Raw genomic sequence first — 17,526 nt, 5'->3', positions numbered from 1 at the left:
AGAGTATTGCATGCATGTGACACACAAACATACATGAGGCAAAATACACATACATGTGAAATAAAACAATATTTAATTACGAGATGGGCCAGGTATGGTGGTGGCACACACCTTTTATTTCAGCACTAGAAAGGAAAAGACAAGGCCAGCATGGTCTACAAAGAAAATAGTAGCCAAAAAGTGCACAAAAAGATACTCAACATCATTAGTAATTACAAAAGTACAAATCAAAAGCTCAATGAGATATACTTCAAAAACTCATTAAGATGACTTCCATGATCAAAAAAATTTTTTATAGAGAAAATAATAAATTGGTAGGCAGAATGCTTGTACAGTACTGGTGGGAAAGTAAAATGGCACAGCCACTGTCGAAACCAGCATGGTGATCCCTCAGTATTTAGACCTAAAAGTACTGATTCAACAGCTGCCTTTCTGGGAATGCACACAAAACAACAAACTGGAACTTGAATATATAGTCATACACCATGTCCTTGACAGCGTTATTCATGATAACCAAAAGGTGAAAGACCTAAATGGCAATCAACAGGAGTCAAGTACACATGCTATCCCACAAATGCCTTTGATGACATCATGCTACATAAAATAAGCCAAACACAGAGGGCAAATACGTGACTCCACAAATGTATACTCTACCTAGAGTAGAGTAGTTAAATCACAGAGACAACATAGGGAGTGGCAGCCAACGGCTACATGACATGAGTGGTTAGAGTCTGATGGGCAGTTTCCACTCTAGGACAATGAGAATGTTCTGAAGATGGCTATGTGGGCTGCTGCACCACAGTCTGAATGCACTGTGATGCCATGGGATTGTGCGATTACACTCGGTTCAAGGGGTTATGGTGGAGATCAGTGACAGAGGGTTTGAGGAGCATGTGCAAGGCATGGGCCAGTCCCCAGCACTCAAGAACTGGAGGAGACTTACACTGTATACATTTTCCACAATGAAAGGAATGGAAAAAGGCAATGGTAATGTTATTTAAGTTTTACCACAATAAAAAATAAATAAAACTCGGTAGATTACAAGGTGTGACTTTGGCAAGACAAGGAGACAATGACCTCATTTCCTTGACTGTCCACACAGATAAAGCATTATCCATAACACAGGCAGAATTCATTTGAAACTGAAACATTTTATCTTTTATTCTATAACCATTGAATCACTTAACTGGAGTTTTTGGGGGGGGTTTTTTGTTTGTTTTTGTTTGTTAGTCGGCTGGGTTTTTTGGGGGGTTTGTTTGTTTGTTTGTTTGTTGAGACAGGGTTTCTCTGTGTAACCTTGGCTGTTTTGGACTAATTTGGTAGACTAGGCTGGCCTTGAACTCACAGAGATCTGCCTGCCTCTGCTTTCCTGATTGCTGGAATTACAGGTGTATGTCACTGCAACTGGCTTGGAGTACTTAATTTTCCTGATTGCTGGAATTACAGGTGTACGTCACTGCAACTGGCTTGGAGTACTTAATTTTATTAAGAAAAATAGTAAAGAGAAGTGTTTGCTAAATTTATTCAATTTTTATTAAACATACTTAATCTGTTTAACAGAAAATTAAGGTTTGTGGGGTTTGGTTTGATTTGGTTTTTCAAGACAGTATCTCTGTGTAACGGCCCTGGCTGTCTTCTTTGTAGACCAGGCTGGCCTCAAACACACAGTGATCAGCCTGCCTCTGCCTCCTAAGTACTGGAATTAAAGACCTGTACCACGCCCTGGAGGACATAAGTATTTTAACTGCTTATTGTTTATAGACAGTATACATTAATTCCTAGCTGTTAAAATGTTTCTGTTTGAAAGTGTGACTACAGAAAGAATATATCTGTTCCATCAAAACTAGTTAAAAGCATAATGCTCATATGAAGAAACTCTAAGCTATACTATATACAAGGTTCAAAGTGGAAACAATGGGGAGCGTGAGTCTGTAATCCTGCCATGGTGTTAGAGGAGGTAGCAGCTCACTTCTCAAAAAATAAAAACACCCTGATAGGCACTTAAACTTTCTTCCAGTTGTTAACCATTCTCCATGCATCCACACCATGTTTTATTTTCTGTTTTGCTCTATTGCTGTAGGAGAGAAAGCCTGAGAGTAGGAAGAGATAATAGGAATAAACCAGGTACTAAAAGAAAAACAAACTACTGTTCACTGTGTTCTCCTTACACTGAATCCTAAAGACAGCATCATGAAATGCTAAGGACCCCAGAACTAACCTTGCTGAAGTACCAAGCTAAGGTGACACAAATGACCAGGAGCCATGTAGGCTCACATCTATAAAGTGCACCTGCAAGCTGAATCCTTCAGAACCCTTGACTGCAGGACAGCTCAGCAGCAAAACAGCACGTGAACCTTGGTCAGAGGGTGTGACAGTTCAACAGCTTTATAGCCAAAGAAGTGAGATCACCTTAAGCCTAAGCACACACGGTTTTCATGCAGCACCACACCGCACAGGAGACACCTATGTAGTCTGTGGAAAAGCAAAATTTAAAAGTACAACTTCAGGGCCAGAAGGCTCACTGGGTAAGGGCACCTGCTTGCCCCAAACTTCACCACCAGAATTTGATCCCCAGAAGCCATTGGGTAGGGGACCCAACTCTTTCAAACTGTCCTCTAACTTATACACCCATAAGCATACAAAATAAATAAAATAGAAGAAAATTAAATAAGATATATAATTTCACACCACTTTCACGGGAAAAATAGAGTAAGAAAATAGTTTAGCTGTGTGAATGCCAAACACTCCTGTAAAACAGTTGTTATTCCAAGATCCCAGTGCCAAAGTGTGAAGGACCATTTCAACTAGGGATCCAGCCTACCTACACCCATAACAATGCAACACACACACATACACACACACATACACACACACATACACACACACCACACACACACATACACACACACCACACACATACACATACACACACACACCACACACACACACACACACACACACCACACACACACACACACACACACACACAGAGTCAATCATTTTGACTGGTTCTTGGCAAGTGTGCTCAGAACCAGAATATAAAACACTAAGCTGGGACAATCCCATGTTCCTCTTCATGCACACTATTCCTCTTCAGTTCGCTGCAATCAAACTCTTTCCAAAAATAAGTAAATAGAGGATAGAAAACAAAACCCTGGATGCTAAATCAGAAAACACCTGGATGCTAGGGCATGTAATATACACGCTCAGCAGACTTTCAGCCCAAAACTTAGTCTCCATCTTCTGAAGGTAAATGGTCTTCATAGCTCCCTCCCTCTCCTGCAATTGCCACTTTCCCTAAACCGCAGGCCTTCCGGACTTGCAGCAGGGCCAGGACAGATTATGGTTATGTGGTAAGATCCATCAGGCAAGTCTTGACAGGGCCTCAAAATAGACCCTGGACATCATCCAGGGAAACTGCCACTCATGAGTGCCAGCTCCACCACACTTGAGCCTCTCAGGACTTACTCTGTCATTTCAAAAGGACAAAAGCTCCTGAACCTCCCGTGGCCATGAGTCACCTATAGAACTTCTAATTAAATTTTCGAACCTCCTTTAGTTTGCTCACCAACTCTTTGCCAAATAAAGTCTACGTCTCTACCTACTTCCTGCTTGGCAAAGGAATCCACCAACAGTGCTCTGGGTTGCCAAGGAATTTCCGGCTCTCAGGTTCTATCATTTATTCTACTTTGAATAGACAAACTAGGATTTGGAAGATAAAGAAGAAATGGTGGGTTATTTCTTTCTCTTATGACTGATATCAGTTAACTTTAGCAAGGCAAAAGCATAAACTATACAAAGGTTGTTTTTATTTTATTTATTTGGGGGCAAGGGCTGGGTTTTGGTTTTTTTGTTTTTTGCTTTTTGTTTTGTATGTAGCTCCAGCAGGACTGGAGGTGGCTATAGAGACCAGCCTGGCCTTGAATTCAGAGATCTGCCTCTGCCTCTCAAGTACTGGGATTAAAGGTGTGTACCACCACTCTCAGCTATATAAAAGTTTTTAATTAACAGAAAACATAAACTCTGAAACAAATCAATAAGATACAGTCATTTTACCATGTATAAGTAGTTTATATTTGTTAACACCAGACTTCCACTATGGCGTCTTGACATTTACCAGTTCAAATTAATCATCTGACACTCCAAAATGTCTTTAAGTTGACTTATAAGACACATTTGCAATTTTACTAGAGACAAGGTCTTACTACATGCTGTATAGACCACAGTAACCGCCAACTCTCAATCTCCTGGCTTAGCCTCTCACATGTTAACAAGGCACATGATATGAAGCCCAGTTCACAGCGCTTTTTAAAATGAAGAGATGGGTAAAGAACATAGTTTTTTGTTTGTTTTTTTAATTCTTCCTCCTCCTGTGGCTAAGAAAACATTATCTTCTATAAAATAAAGTCATGTGTTCAAAACCACACTCCACAGATTGACCTATAAATGGTCAAGCACTTGTTTCCAAGTTTTTCTTAGAGCACTGTTTACGAAGACTAAAAATGACCTAATGTTTACTAATAGGGAATTAGTAAAACTATGGAAAATGAATAAATCCAGTCTTTCCAAAATAAAATGAAATAGGAGCAGGCGTTAATACGGAAAAATATCTCAGATACATCACAATTAAAGACACTTCTAAACACATGTAACAGAATTGGATGGAGGAAAATACATGAAAAACCATTAACATGGTAGCTTGGAGCGGGGAATAGGAATGTGGGAAGGTAAAAAGTTTGTGATAAGAAAAGTTCTTTTTTCCTCATATGACAGTTTCTTTTTACATGTTTTATCAATCTTTAAAAGGTTCACAAATGCCACTGAACCCCTACTATAAGCATTTCTTTGTATGCATGTCACTTCTTCCCTTTTTCCAAGTGTCTTTTTTTTTTTTTTGCCTGCTTCTTCCCTACCCACAGCATACGCAGGTCTCAGTGACTGTCCAGGAATTGGTTCTCTCCCTTAGCTCTCCATGACAACCACCAGAACAAGTAAATAAACAAATGAAAACATATAGCACATGATAAGCCCAGTTTGTAATTTATAATTTTACCCTAGGGTATAATTGCTTTTAAGTCTAGACTAATTTACTGTTAGCCAAAAAGTCTGGAAGATTAAAGTGCAAAGTGCAACGTCAATCACTCATTTCCCAAGATAGTTCTCCCATCTATTAGCTCTAAGGAGAAAAACTGGGAAAAGGACTAAAATATTTTACTCACAAGATAAACTCAACTCAATTCCTTTCCTTCTGAAGTTTTAAAAGCCTCACTTTGAAGCTGGTCATGGTGGCACACGCCTGTGATCCCAGTACTCAGGGAGGGGGGAGGCAGAGGCCAGCCTGGTCTACAAATCCAGGACAACCAAGCTACACAGAGAAACTCTGTCTGAGGTGAGAGGGGCTTTAAATATTGGTCAGAGTCTATTCTTTATATGCAAACATACTGGATAAAGTAGTATGTTTTCCCAGGTAAGGGATCACTTCCTCAATTCAGATTCTCCAGGGAGAAAGCAACTACCGAAAAGAAAAAAAAGCTGTTGTAGGTGCAACAGATAGCACTCCCTGGATAAGGGCAGAAGAATTATAATGCTTCTAAATAATCCTCACCAAGGCTCCTATGCTGTAAGGACAATCGTCCCCACCCCATCATCAGACCATCAATTCTGTTCCTTTCGGACTGGGAACAGGCTAAGCAACTCACAAAGATCTTTACAAAAGACCACTTACTCCTCCATGCTAAATTAATTTTTACAAATTGTTTTTGTGTTGCAAAAGAGAGCTACCTTGCCAAATATATTTTCTATCACTTTTCCATTCATTATGGAGAGGCTTAAAGCCTAACCTAAAAGGCTTTCTCTTGTGTGTGTGTGGGGGGGGGGGGTTGTTGTTGTTTTTGTTCTTTGAGTCAGGGTTTCTCTGTGTAGCCTTGGCTGTCCTCGACTCATATTGTAGACCAGGCTGGCCTCGAACTCACAGGGATCCACCTGCCTCAGGCTCCCGAGTGCTGGGATTAAAGGCGTGTGACACCACCGCCTGGCTCTCTTGTGTATTTAAGCATCAAGACGAAGGTTTTCACAAGGGATTTTCCAAAAGGGAATCTCTGTTTACAAGGAACAGAAACTCTTAAGTCATCATTGTATCAGCTGGACAGAAATAAAAAGCAACATTACAGAACACTCTGAAAGGATACCCAACGTGGAAAAAATGCCAAAAAAATCTAGTCAGAGATTTAAAGGAAAATCTGTTTTACACAATACCAAACACTAGATATTACTTTCCAAATAGTCAATTAGCACTTCTGTCAATCAAGGTAAAATAAGCAGGACTCTTAAAAAGAAAAAACAGGAAGACTAGGTTGTCCATTGCAAGAACTGTGAGATTCAAAGTTATTTGCATCTCATTTTGAAAGACCAAAATGATCAAATTGCATTGCAGCAATAAAGTTACTTTTAATTTGAAATTAGTCAATTCTAAAAATAAACCAAAATTTCAACACACAATTCCTTCCAGAACAGAACCAGTTAGTCTAGCCTCATTCAACATCTTTTAAGGGTATGATGGCAAAGTGCTGATGCTTCCCACTCACAAAGCTATTTTATAACTGTACAGTACTTCTTCATACCTTAGTGATGGTAGCTCTCCTCTCCACTGACATTTACTTGGCTTCTAAACCCCTTCATTTGGCTTCCCACATCTGGTTTTAAAAAAGGGGGGGGGGAGGGGATTTAAAATCACAGCTGTCCATTTAGTAACTAACAAAGGCTTATAAAACAAAACATTGTGCAAATGTTAAAGTTTTATTTCCATACCATAGTGCATGACAATAACCACCCAGCAACAAACAGAACCAAACATTATACCTCACTTGCTATAAAAGGAGTAAAATTACCCAATTAAACGGGCAGAAGCGACTTAGCTTTCCACCATGTCAATGTGAAGATCCCGATCAATGATTCACATAGTGTGACCTAACTTCCTACATGAATCACACTTTCCGAAATTCTTAATCGGTATGAGTGTATTAAATTCGAGGTCATCGTCTCTCTGTAGTTGTTAAGCAGAGAGAGCATGATGTAGATTAATTTAGGGCTAACTCGGCAAGACATTCAAGCCTTGATAAACTTGGCCAACTAACTCTTCCAGCAACCCTATGCTTTCTCCAGCGGGTGCAGCTTTTCCCACCTACTCCTCGGAGCAAATACTGGAGGAAAACGTCAAACATTGATTACGAATGTATCTGTCCATACCCTGCGTTCCATCTCCTCACTCCTTCACTGCTCCTCTTCCCAGTGTGATAACACAACACAAATAGTGGTCACTCTGTTATCCTTACATAGTTTGGAGTCAATCAACATACTGTACAAAAACTGTGTGGCAAAAATGCTGAGTCACTAAATAGAAAAAAAATTAAAAAGCTACAAATAATGAAAGTTTGGCATACCCTTTAGCCATGTTTTGGCATTATATTTGTATGTCCTGAGGTGGGAAAACAAAAAAGTAAAGCAAACACTTGGAACTTTTCTCCCTTGGGTTTTCTTATTTCCCCTGCTTCCTGCTGGATATACACAGCAAAGGGAAACCAGGCCTGACTGGAGCTATGGAACTCCACAATGTGGGTGTAAATGACGCCCCGTATTAGTCAAGCATTAACCCTGACCGTCCTGCCCTGAGCCTGTTAAGCCCCACGTTTGAATTCAGATCAAGAAGGAAGCACGAGATGGAGCTACGCCCTCCACCGGCCTGACACCGTTTACGAGGCGGCTCCTCCCGGGACAGACTGAGGACAGAGACTGAGGGAGTGTGGTGCCCGGAGCAACGGGAGCTGGGGCACCCAGCCGTCCGAAGTGATGCCGGTCCAAGGGGCGTAACCCCCTTCTTCCCCCGCTGGGGGCGGGAGAAGCGGGAGCCGGCGACCCGGCAAGCGACCCCCAGCCCGGAACCGCCTCGGAGCAGCCCCTCAGGACAGCCCGTCCCGTCGCCTACCCTTTACCTGCTGGCCGCGCGGGTTGAAGCTGCGGCGCCGCCCGGAAGGGCCGGAGCGGCCGCCCGGGAGCGGGGCGAGGGGCGCGGCGGCCACCCTCTGTCCCCTACACCGCCCACCGCGCGGGCCGCAGGGAAAGAAGGAGGGCTCCTCGCGCCGCGGCAGGTCACGCAGTCACACCCAGGCTGCCCTTCGCGCCGCGGCCGAGACGGCGAGCGCGACCCGGGATGAGCCGCTGCCCGAGCGGCCGCTGCAGCTGCGGCGGTGGCGGGGCAGATGGGCGGGGCCACCGGCCGGCGACCCGCTCACCCGGAAGTAGTTGTGGCGGGCGGCGGGGCGGCGGGCGCGCGCGGGACGGGCTAGTGGCTGGACCGCCGGGCGCCGGGCTCGCACCAGATGATTAGGCGGGTGTCAGGGAAGGAGACCTGCTCTCGCTCGAGCCGGACCTGGTCCCGAAAGTTGGTACCGGAGCGTTTCGTGGCCGTTACTTAGCCTGGTGGCCTCTAAGGGGGCTGGTGGGAGGAGGGCTTGGGTAAGTGAGGCACCCGGTCCGCCGCCCACGGTGGGAAAGGATGTGAAGGGTGGGTGTGGCTGCACGGTATGAAAATACCTGCTTTTAAAGAAACGTCCAGCTGAGGTTGTAGCGCAGTTCATAGGGTTCTTGCTCGGCATACTTGTAGCCCTGTGTTCCATTCCCAGTATAAAACCAGGTATGATGCCGTACACCCATTGTCCCTGGTACACTGGAGCCTGTGGCAGAGCAAAGGAATTTGGATCACCACAGTGAGACCTGTATGTAGGTACACGCGCGCGCGCACACACACACACACACACACACACAAATTGTAGGCCTGTCCTTCAGTACCAAAATATATGTGGAAGCCACGAAGGTTTAAGGCACCAGAAGACCAGATCCTACTCTCGGGAAAACTTACCTTCTGAGCAGATGAACTTAAGCAGATAAACAATATCATGACAGATTGTTGTGAACTTAGCGGCAAGCATTGATGAGTAAATTTTGAGGGTGAGGCCTCCGGCTGAAGAAGATGGTCAAAAAAGACCTCTGGCAGGAAATGGTAGCTGAGCAGGTATCTGGGGGAAAGGACACAAAGCGCTCTTGGATGCGATCTCCCATCGACAAAAACTGCAGATTGCAGAAACACACGAATTAACCCGCAAATTCTGTTAGGATTTTTGTCTAATGGTTCCTAAAAGGGCTTTCTGGACCCATACCCACTGAGATCGCAAAGGCTTGATCAAAACTTTCAACCTTAGAGTTCATGAGGCTGCCACTTATGGCAGCAATCCTGGTTCAACACACAGGGGGAAGTGTGCTAAGAAACTTTGTGTGTGTGTGTGTGTGTGCTCTGTCTGTCTACACATACTTAGCACACAAAGAACAACCTTGGGTGATATTTCTTGGTTTTGTTTTTGTTTTTTGTTTTGTTTTGTTTTTTTTTAAGCCATTAAATGTCATAGATGTGGAACTGACTAGGTCAGGTATGTTGGCAGCCTCTCCAGTGCTGGGATTGCAAGCACGTGCCACCAAACCTGGCCCTCTTTCACTGTAAAACAAGGCATTAGGATTGTGTAAGGCAGTGTTGTAAAGCAACTTTAGAATCTCACTGTTACCTCTCCTTCATATTTTGCCCCCTATTTAGCAACAAAAACAAAAGCAGCTCCTCTTATTGAAAGAGTCTGTAATAAATGATTCAAATGTTGTAGACAGACACTAGCGTTTTGTCATTACAGGGAGTTCCTGACTCAGTCTATAACCCTGAGTTATATCGTAGGCAGTCTTTCTCGGCACATTAAGTATTCCTTTCTGCCAAAAATATCTGTTCCCAGATCTTTATGGAATATTCTGACATGTGAATGCCCCAGGTCTGTGTGGGCTGGCTGCTCTGGGAATATATTAATAGATGGAGGAATTTTTTTTTGCAAATGTTTTTACAGTTTTGGGGAATGAGATGGCTGGATCTATACATATTTATTATTTCATAGTTTTCTTTGATAATGCGGAGAAAAATTTTTATAAGAAATATCCATTGCTATGTTTACTTGCCTGCATCAGGTATTATATTTTTTATTTCCACTATTGTAATAGATGAAAGCAGATATATTTTAACATGAATTTCTCTGATATTAATGACGATAATGTGTTTTTCATGTTTCTCTTGTCTTTCCATATTTTTAGATGAAACTATCTTGGCAAAAGCAATACTATGCTCCTTTGTTTGGAACACATATCTGGAAACATCATTAGTTCAAACATTAAAAATAAGCTACTCGGGCCAGGCATGGTGCAAGATAAAATGAACCCTTCCAGCTGGCCATGGTGGTGCATGCTTATAATCCCAGCACTCAGGAGGCAGAGGCAGGCAGATCTCTGAGTTCAAGGCGAATGGATAGCCAGTGTGACACAGAGAAACTGTGTCTTGGAAGAAATAAAAAATAAAAATAAAACAAAACCAAAAAAAAAAAAGCTACTAGAGATTGTGTTTGCCTGTAGAAGATCAAGTCAGTCAAAATTTCAGCAGGGTGGTAGCAGCACCTAATAATGACACATTTGGATGTTGTGATCTCAACTGGATTCAGTCAAAGCCACTTTCAACCAGAAAAAAGAAAAAAGAAAAAAATCAGCAGAGATGGCCAAGGGCCTCCTGAGATTCCAGCCAAGACTAAGCAACTATTATGGACAGTTGATGGCTACTAAAAAAAAATTGAGAGTAACTTTTTTTTGTGGATATGTCCATGCCCCAGTGGGTGGCCTTGCACTCATGTACATATGGCCAACAATAACTAGACTTAGGGACTGGCAAGATTGCTCAGTAGTTAGGAACACATACTGCTCTTTCTGAGGACCCAAGTTCGACTCTCAGCACCCACACTGGGTGCCCCGCAACTATCTATAACTCCAGCTCCAGAGAAATCTGCCACTTTTGGAGTCATTAGGCACCTGCACTCACACGCACATATTCACACAGAGACCCATACATATACACATAATTAAAAATAATAAAAATAAATCTTAAACATAATAATTGATCAGGACTATCAGTAAATTTAAAAGAGGACATGAAGTTGAGGGAAAATGGGTTTGGAGGTCTCAGGGGGAGAGAAGTGGGGCCAGATAGGATCAAAATACATCATGTACATGTATGAAAATTTCAAAGAATAAAAAGATTTTTTTAATAGGCTGCTTGGGCTAGAGAGATAGTTCCGAAACTGAAGCACTTGCTGTGGCATGAAGACCATAGTTTATATGCCCAGAGTCCACGTAAATGTCAGTCAAGGGTGGAGTTCCTTTGTAACCCTAGATTTAGAAAACAGAAGAGGGCGAGATGTGGTGGCGCTCACCTTTAATGCCGGTCCTTGGGAGGCAGAGGCAGGCGGATCTCTGTTAGTTCGAGGCCAGCCTGGCCTACAAAATGAGTCCAGGACAGCCAGGGGTACACATAGAGAAACCCTGTCTTGAAAAAACCAAACCAAAAAAAGAGGAGGAGGAGAAGAAGAAAAGGAAAAAAAAAAAGAAAGAAATATTCCTGAGCTCTGTGTTCAATTGAGAGACTCTGCCTCAATGAAAATGGTGTTGAGCACCTACACATATGTGAGCATAAATGCACATTACTCACATACACAAGAAAAAATAGGATGCCACTTTGTGTATCAATGTTTTTGTTTGTTTTCTGTTTGCAAAGGACCATTTTTAATTTTTTTTTTGTTTGTTTTCTCCTTATAAGTCTATGGAAACCTGGTAATATAATTGCCATAGGCTATGTACATTTATTTTTTATTCTTCTAAAATTTCATTGTCTAGATTTACAATTTTCTTTTGATATAATCTGTGTGTATGTGTCATTCACCCAATATTTATCATTTATATCATGTTACATACCAATAGTATTTCACACACACACATTTTTGGTTTTTCTTTTTTCTTTTCTTTTTTCTTTTTTTTTTTTTTTTTTTTTTTTTTTTTTTGGTTTTTCGAGACAGGGTTTCTCTGTGTAGCCTTGGCCATCCTGGACTCACTTTGTAGACCAGGCTGGCCTCGAACTCACAGCGATCCGCCTGCCTCTGCCTCCCGAGTGCTAGGATTAAAGGCGTGCGCCACCACGCCCAGCCATTTTTGGTTTTTCTAGACAGGGTTTCTCCATGTAATAGCCCTGGCTGTCCTGTAGACCAGGCTGGCCTCGAACTCACAAAGACCCACCTGCCTCTGCCTCCCATATGCTGAGGTTAAAAGCATGCACCACTAAATCTGCTCCTATAGTAAATTTTTAAATTTAGATTTTTAGGTTTTGTTTCATACCAAAAAGGTAGCATTTCCTATTCATTCATTTCTGTTATATTTGATTTGACTCTTTTCCTTTCCTCTCTGCTTATTTTCTTCAATAAGTAGATTCAATAGCTAATAAATCTGCTGTGGTTGTCATCTCAAATTCCGTTTATTTTTCAGAATTCTGCCAGAGCCAGGTCTGATGGTGTGTTAGTTACTTGTCAATTACTGTGATAAAACATCTTACCCAAAGGCTACATATCAAGACAAGGGTTCATTTGGGCTCCTGGTTCCAGAAGGAGAAAAGGAAGTGTCAAGCGTGACAGCTGGAACGGCAAGCTGAGAGCTCACATCCTGATCCACAGACATGAAGCAGAGAGAACCCACAAATGGCATGAGTCCTAAACTCGGAAGGCCCAGACCAGTGTCACACTTCCTCTAGCAAGGACACACCTTCTAAATATACCCAAACATCGCCCCCACAGGGTGACCAGTGTTCAACTGCATGAGCCTTGTGGAGCGCTGACATCACACCACAGTACTCACTCCTGTGATGGAGCACTTGAAGAGCTGAGAAAAGATTGCTGAAAGTTAGCCCAACCGGGCCTACAGAGGAAGACTCCGTCTTACAGGTAAATAAACCAATTTTGCCAAACAATAAAATTGTAAATTTCTCATTTGTAAGATTTTTTTTTACTTCTGCTTTTACTGTTCTGTGTCATTCTACCCCAATAAGTTCATCTATAAACCCATGTGTGTATTTTAATACATCTGACCACGAACATTTTTAGAGGTTAGTGTTGTGACGAAAGTAAAGAGAATCCTCATTTGGCTGACATCAAAAGTTAAACACTGTGGTTGGTTTCTGTCAACTTGATACAAACTATCTCAGTTACTTTTCCACTACTGTGACAAAGAAAATAAGAGAAAGTATTTAATGGGGTTTACACTTTCAGAGGGTGAGTCCAGTGACCATCATGGCAAAGACAATGGCAGCAGGCAATCAGATAGAGCATTGAAACAGTAGCTGAAGGCTCACATCTCACCCACAAGCATGAGGCGGAAAGCTAACTGGAAATAGCATGGGCTTTTGGAACCTCAAGGCCAGCCCATGGTAACAACACATCGTCTCCAACAAGGCCAAACCTCCTAATCCTTCACCAGCAGTAGTCCAAGCATTCAGACACATAAGCCTTAGAGGGCCATTCTCTTTCAAACCGTCACATAAGCGTAGACATATCTGAGAACTGGGGATATTAATTGAGATAATACCTCTATCAGACTTTTTGTAGGCAAGTCTGTGGAGCATTTTCTTGATGAATGATTGAGGTGGGAGGGTCAGCTCACTACTAATGGTGCCACTCCTGGGCAGATAGTCCTGGCTTGTATAAGAAAATAGGCTGGGGGCTGGATGGCTCAGAGGTTAAGAGCACTGACTGCTCTTCCAAAGGTAATGAGTTCAATTCCAGCAGCCACATGTTGGCTCACAACCATCTATAACAAGAGCTATATACATAATAAATAAATCTTAAAAAAAGTAGGCTGAGCAAGTCATAAGACATGAGGAAGTAAGCAGCACCCCTTTGGCTTCTACTTCAGATCCTGCCTCCAGGTTCCTGCCTTGAATTCTTGCCCTGACTTAACTTAGTAATGGACTATCACCTAGAAATATGAGATGAAATAAACCCTTTCCAGCCAGGCATGCTGGCGCATGCCTTCAATCCCAGCACTTGGGAGACAGAGACAGGCGGATCTCTGTGAGTTCAAGGCCAGCCTGGTCTACAAAGCGAGTCCAGGACAGTCAGGGCTCTGTGTAATAGAGAAACCCTGTCTCAAAAAAACAAAACAACAACAACAACAAAAACACAAACAAACAAACAAAAGAAACAAAAGAAAAAGAAAAACCAAAAAATTAAATAAAAATAAACCCTTTCCTACCCAAGTTGTATGTGTGTGTGTTTGTTCTTTATTACAGCAATAAAAACAAAACTAGAACAAACCCTAACTATCAAAATGAGAATTCCATAACCTTTGGATGCTGAATCTCACTTATGAGTAATTCCGGCTCTGTGCAGATTCTTCTAGAAGGGGCAGCTTGCCCTTTAGTCCTAAGAATAAACAAGGAAGGGTAAAGTATTTTCTTTAGTCTTAAAATTAAGGAAAGGTTGATAAGAAAGAAGCTGTTTCGGTATCAATTTCGTTTGAATGCCTAATCGTAGATAATCAAGTGATGCCTCTTTCTGCACTTGCACTTATAAATGAGCAATAAAACTTCATGTCCCGGCTTACCAAACTTTAACCCGTCATATACTAAGCACACAGGGAGTAGAAACGTGGCCATAAAATAGAACCTCTGCCCTTAAGAAGCTAAAATATCACCATTTCTGTTTAATACACTTTCATATTTATTTTTATGTAGGCTTTGCCTACATTTATGAATGTGCACCACATGCGTGCTTGCTACCCTTGGAGGTGAGATCCCTGGAAGTGGAGTTATGGATGGTTGTGAGCCACCATGTAGGTGGCTGGGAACTGACCCAGGTTCTTCCACAGGTGTGGCAAGTTCTCTTAACCACTGAACCATCTCTCCAGATGCTCTTACTATGTTCCAGATACTTCCTGAATGGAAGTGAGGATTCTGGAAAGGAGGAAAGATGGGGGGGGGGGGCAGGGGGATTTGTTGGGGTTTTGTTTTGTCTTCATGAGACTTGCTGTCCTGTGAGAGAGTGGAGGTTACAAAGATACTTACAAAGTAACTCTACAGCCCAGCAAGTGTTAATAGGTGTGGCACGGACATGAAAGCACAAAAATATGTGGCTTCTTACCTAATACAGTGTGTCAGGGTTTAACAGTGCCTCAGAGGCCAGGTGTAGCACACACACTTATAATTCCAGCACTTCAACACTTAGGCTAAGAAAACGGGATCATGAGCTTTAGGCCAACCTCAAGATCCTGTCTCAAAAAAAAAAAAAAAAAAAAAAAAGAAAGAAAGAAAAAGAAAAGAAAAGAAAAGAAAAGAAACATGTTGCAAGATACTGCAGTGACTATTTACTGTGCATGCCCAACCACCTGCATTTGTTGAACCCACATCCTCTGACCTCCACTCTCACGGATGGCGTGCTCACACCCACACTCACATCACCCACCCACACACACTAATGAATGAGTTTTTTGTTTGTTGTTTGTTTTGTTTGTTCACGACAGGGTCTCTCTGTGTAGACTTGGCTGTCCTGGACTCGCTTCGTCAACCAGGCTGGCCTCGAACTCACAGAGATCCACTGCCTCTGCCTCCTGAGATTGCAGATGTGAACCACCAGACCCAGCTTTGAAATTTTTGTTGTTGTTGTTGTTGTTGTTTTGTTTTGTTTTGTTTTTAATTACTGTGTTCATCTTGTACAGGGCAGAAGAGAGGCTTTAGGAGGTAAGGGTTAAGATGACTAGGTGTTGGGGCTGGAGAGCTGGCTCAGCGGTTAAGAGCACTGACTGTTCTTCCAGAGATCATGAGTTCAATTCCCAGCAACCACATGGTGGCTCACAACCATCTGTAATGTGATCTGATACCCTCCTCTGGCCTGCAGATGTACGCGCAGGCAGAGCTATGTATATATAATAATAAATATTTTTTTTTTTTAAAGATGACTAGATGTCATGAGAGAGTGGCCTGGAGAGGCAAAAAAAGGAGCAGTTGGGTAGAAGAGTTGCCCTAGAAGAAGGTAAATCAATATAAAATTACTACATGCCCCAAGAACCAAGAGGCTGAGAAGCATCTGCCTTCAGGAAGCTCAGGCACAAAAGAAAGGTAGGGGGATGGGCATAGTTCAGAAGGGCCGGATAAGAAAGGACTGGGTCAGGAAACATGGAAGGATGGTTTACAGTAGAGAAGAACATTCTGGAGTGAAGGGGAAACATCAGTTTGAGTTATACCATTTAACATATACATGATATCCCTGGAGAAGAGTCCCAGGCTCACTGGCCTACTGTTCAGGGTTCACTTAGCTGTTTCCCGGTGTCATTAAATAGTCTTTAAAACAGCTAATGAGTCATAACAGTCCATCATCAAGAGGAGCTAGGAGTTAGTCTACTCATCCCCTGAGTCTGGACCTTGTGACTCTCTCTCATCAAAAATGCCATTGTTGAAGAGTCTTGTCTCTCTGGTCACATCCACAGGGAGGACTGTTTCAGCTGATTTGCTATAGATAGACTTCGGGCAGCAAGAACGAGACCAGGAAGACCAGTTCGTTTTCCTAGTAACTCAGGTTTCAGCGGAGTAGGAAGAGGTAGGCTCACCCTAAAGAAATTTTGACTAGAGAGACAGTAAGATTTGCTTGGAACATGGATTCAAGGTTTGAGACAAAGGACAGTAAGTAACACCTAAGGTTTCAGACCTTGAACAACTAGAAAGGTTGGGTTGCTATCAACCAAAAGTTTGGAAGTCAGGGAAGGTCTGCAAGATTTAGAGAAATAATCTTCCCAGACATCCTGAGCTCCAGGTACCTGGTAGACATCTGAGGAGAAATGTCGAGTCCATTATATGCAAATCCTTAAGTCATTAAATACCTAGGTAGGAAATACAAACATATGCATCCACCTGCAGGTTAGGAACACAGGCAGTACCTTAAGACGTCCATTTGGTGTAGGTTGGTTGTGTTTGTAGATAGTTAGCAATTACTTTATATCCATTCCGATACGTTATATACATTAATATAATTACTATCTCCAGTTCACTTGTTTTCTAAAGAACTTATGCTTTCATTTTTGTCATTTGTTTTGTTGTTGTTTGTTTTTGGTTTTGTTTTGTCTTTTTGTTTTTTGGGGGGGTTGTTTTTGTTTTTGTTTTTTGAGACACAGTCTCACTATGTAGCCCTGGCTGGCTTGGAACTTGTTATGTAAACAAAGCTGGCTTCAAACTCACAGAGCCCTAGCTACTCTTGCCTCTTGAATGCTGAGATTAAAGGTATGCAACACCATGCTCAATACTCTTTTTTTTTGGGGGAGAGGGGGTTCAAGACAGGGTTTCCTCTATGTTATCTTGGCTTTAACTCACACAAATCCACCTGCCTCTGCCTCCTGAGTGCTGGGATTAAAGGCATGCCCCACCACACTTGGCTTGTGTGTGTGTGTGTGTGTGTGTGTGTATGAGTGTTTTGCCTCCATGTATGTCTGTATACCACATGTGTGCCAGGTGCTTATGGAGATCAGAAGAAAGCATTAGATCGCCTGGAGTTATAGCTATCGTAGTCGAGAGCCACTATGTGTGTGCTGAGA

The 17,526-nt window shown here is 42.4% G+C and overlaps 1 protein-coding gene across 23 annotated transcripts in view; it reads right to left on the bottom strand.

Annotated features, from left to right (window-relative positions):
- Lrrfip2 (LRR binding FLII interacting protein 2) overlaps positions 1 to 8,242 on the bottom strand; it is a 106,503-nt gene extending 98,261 nt beyond the window's left edge. For 8 of the 23 annotated variants that reach the window (XM_051140083.1, XM_051140090.1, XM_051140085.1 and 5 more), the window contains exons 1-2: positions 7,989 to 8,240; positions 6,621 to 6,692 (exon numbers count right to left, since the gene is read on the bottom strand). The gene's annotated coding sequence lies outside the window, so the exon portion shown is untranslated. Of the gene's footprint in view, positions 1 to 6,620; positions 6,693 to 7,988 lie in introns of all 23 variants that reach the window. The other 15 variants (XM_051140099.1, XM_051140093.1, XM_051140097.1 and 12 more) reach the window with 9 other exon arrangements.
- Positions 8,243 to 17,526: the final 9,284 nt, after the last annotated feature.

This window comes from Acomys russatus, chromosome 32 (assembly GCF_903995435.1).
Source record: "Acomys russatus chromosome 32, mAcoRus1.1, whole genome shotgun sequence".
Lineage (NCBI taxonomy): Eukaryota > Metazoa > Chordata > Mammalia > Rodentia > Muridae > Acomys > Acomys russatus.
Note: the sequence above shows the minus strand (reverse complement) of the source record. Positions and strands in the feature narration are given on the sequence as shown.